Source organism: Vicia villosa, linkage group LG4, assembly GCF_029867415.1.
Source record: "Vicia villosa cultivar HV-30 ecotype Madison, WI linkage group LG4, Vvil1.0, whole genome shotgun sequence".
Classification (NCBI taxonomy): domain Eukaryota; kingdom Viridiplantae; phylum Streptophyta; class Magnoliopsida; order Fabales; family Fabaceae; genus Vicia; species Vicia villosa.
In genome coordinates this window covers 179,122,494-179,125,863 of record NC_081183.1, presented here as the reverse complement: position 1 = coordinate 179,125,863, position 3,370 = coordinate 179,122,494, and the positions used below count along the sequence as shown (strand labels likewise).

Genomic DNA, 3,370 nt, shown 5'->3' with positions numbered 1-3,370 from the left:
AAGGTGAACAACTTAGCGTTTGAATTGCTTTTTTCGTTATTGCCAGATTGTTGTGCGTTGAATCGTTGTTCAGAGTGATGCTGAAGTTAACTGTGCGGCTTTTCTTGAGCGTGTTATGTCAATGGTCTCATGAGATGAATTTGAGAAAGGATTTGGTCTTGGTTGTATGAACAATGGTTTATGTTTGGTTTAACAATGGAAGTTTGTATGAAGTGACTGTTTATGTATATGTATAGAAACATGGTAGTGAGGTTTTGTGAAATAAAGTGATGATTGTATAGGGATATAAGCTACAGTAGCGTAAAGATTGTGAGAGGGAGGAATTCATCTTTTATGGAACTGTGCAATTGGTGTGAAAGTTAGAAGATGATTAGTATGAGAATTGGGAGATTGTTACTGTACGTGTGTATTGGTTAGAAAATCAGGGTTTTTTTCTTTCATTGTTTTTTTCTAGTGTATATTTATAATAGAAAAACTAGGGTAAACAAAATAGGAAATTAATTAAGGCAAAAGAAAATCAAATCAAATATTTTAATGTTGATTGACTTGGCCCCAAAGTTAAATGAGAAATTGCCTTTTATATTTTTTTTTATGATTTTTTTGACTATTTTATGAAGAAAATCATGAATTAAATGAAAAATAATATATTGAAAAATACCTTAAATAAAGAAAACGAAATTTAAGAATAAAAATGTTTTTTTTTTGGTTATTTTTGAATTAAAATTGAAAAAGTAAAAATTAATTAAGAAAACTATTTTTTGTGATTTTTTAACATAAATGAAAATGAGGTTAGTGACAAAAAAAAGCAACATACGAAAGCGCTTAGGAAAAAGCGCTCTTAAAGCCCACCCTATAAGAGCGCTTTTACAGAAGCGCTTTCGTATGTTGCGTTTTTTTTTTTAATTCTTTTTTATTAATCTTTGGCAGCGCTTTTACTTAGAAGCGCTTTAGTAGGTTTGTGAGGTTTTTTAATGTGCAGCCTGTAATTTAATCCTCCCAGTCGACCTGTAATATTTTCGACCTGTAATATTTTCGACCTGTAATTTATTTTCGACCTGTAATTTATTTTCGACGATATTATTTCAGCCATCAGTAAGACAATATATATACCAAAATAATATCCAAAATTATATATATACATCATATATTACAACATCAATAATGTTATATAAAATTGTAAGTAAATCGACACAAATCCTACATGAAAAAGTGCTTAATGTAAAAATGACTCAAATCCTCTTTTATTTCTTCCAACTTAAGTTTCGGGTATGAAGCGGCACGGAATTCGTCAAGGTACTACAAAAAAAAAATATGAATGATACATTTAGTTAAATGTAATAAGTTATATGAAATTATCTTAAGTTATAAATTCATACCGTGAGCGGAATCTCTAATTGATTTGCCTGAAGGATTTCTTTTATATACCGCAATACAAAGTATCCGCAATCGTAACTGTTTCGCTGTTGCGGACACTACATAGAAAAACAAATAAGATTCTATAGTTGTGCATTGTTTTATCAAGTAGCATAAATATATTATAAGCAACATTGTGAAAAATAATGTACCTGCACTTGGATCCAAGTAATGTTGCTAGATTTAGTTCGGGATACCTGTGCGTCCCGTTGACTTCGGAACACTTGTATTGATCTAATTAACAAATATATAAAAGCATATGTTTAGATCAATCCCACAAATAAGTAAATATATATATAAATATACACGAATATATATTTAGAACGATCCCACTTACAAATCAACGATGTCCTTCATGGCCTGATAATTGGTCCATTCACCGTTTACCGAATTCAGATAATACACGACTTCCCTTATAGGGTTGATAGCAAGCAGCAACCAGTGTGCTCTATAAATAAAAACAATAGGTTATATGAAAATTTTGCTATACACAAAAGAAACAGAGATTAGATGAACAAAGAATGAGAAACTAACCCTACTGGTCGGGTATTATACGCCCAAAGATGCAGACTTTCTGTGTTGCCGGTGGACATGAATCTATCGACTAAGTGCTGTCTAACTGATTCCGGTTCCGAAGCAATTGCCATTCCGCTGCAGTGGGCGGAAGACACGAAACGGAATCTGTTAGACAACGGAGTCCCGCGCAACACTCTGTCATACAACAACCTTAAATAAAAACATAACAAACATTAGATTATTTTCATTGAAATGTGTAAATAAATTATATTGTGAGACTAATTAAATAATATATCGGATGAGGGAATATTACTGGATGTATGAGTGCATGTTATTGACGCCTAGTTGATCATGTACTTATGCTTCATACATAGCCACGGAGGTAGGTTATAGATCATAAGAATCACAGGCCATGTGCTATGCGAGATACTTTGAATACCATGCGGGTTCATTCCATCAGTAGACAATGACAACCGAAGGTTTCTTGCTTCTTTTCCAAATTCAGGATATTCAGTATCAACTTTCATCCATTGTGGTGAGTCTGCCGGATGTCGCAACTTTCCATCAATAATTCTTTCATCTGCATGCCAAGTCAAGTGTCTTGAATCTGTCTCACTACGATACATGCGTCTAAATCTCGGAATTATAGGAAAATACCATAAGACTTTAGCAGGAGACAACTTTTTCTTATATCGAGGGGCACCACATTTAGGACACTCATTCAACGCTGCATACTCGTTTCGAAACAAAACGCAATCGTTTGGACATGCATGTATCTTATCATAGCTCATGCCAATAGAGGACAACATCTTTTTGGCTTCATACGTTCGATTGGGAAGAACATTATCCTCTGGTAGCATATCTTTCATAAGGGCTAATAACTCTGTGAAACTTTTATCCGACCATCCATTGTCCGCCTTTAAGTTGTACAACTTTAACACCGCAGACAATCTTGTGAATTTTGAACAACCATCATACAACGGTTTCTCTGCATCGCTTACCAACCTCTCAAACATTTTGGGACAATCCGCAAGATCTTCTTCAAGCGCTTCTGCAATCTCTTCGACTCGATCGCAATCGTATGTGTCTGTGCAATCGTCGTTTGAAGCATACTTCCTATTACAACTCGACCCAGCATTCCCGTTACTTTTCTCACCATGCATTGTCCAACATGTATAACTTCTATCAATTCCAAACCGTAGTAAATGGGATCCCAACTTTTTCCCGTCAACCTTTTCCCCATAACAGCAACCCAAGCAAGGACACGGCATTCGAAGCGGGCCTTCGGAGTGCGCAACCGCAAACTCAACGAATTCCCATACCCCTTTCTCGTACTCTTTCGACAATCGGTTTGATCTCATCCATGTCTTATCCATGACTTAATTAAGCTAAACAAATGCTTCTTGGTTTCTCTATCAGGTACTAAGGAATTCTGTCAAGA

The 3,370-nt window shown here is 34.9% G+C and overlaps 1 long non-coding RNA gene across 1 annotated transcript; it reads right to left on the bottom strand.

Moving 5' to 3' along the window:
* Window positions 1–1,376: 1,376 nt before the first annotated feature.
* Window positions 1,377–1,861, bottom strand: LOC131600427 (uncharacterized). The gene is made up of 3 exons (XR_009283139.1): window positions 1,751–1,861; window positions 1,566–1,647; window positions 1,377–1,472 (listed from the first exon to the last, which is right to left on the bottom strand). It is a non-coding gene; the product is annotated as an uncharacterized LOC131600427 (long non-coding RNA).
* Between the last annotated feature and the right edge of the window lie 1,509 nt (window positions 1,862–3,370).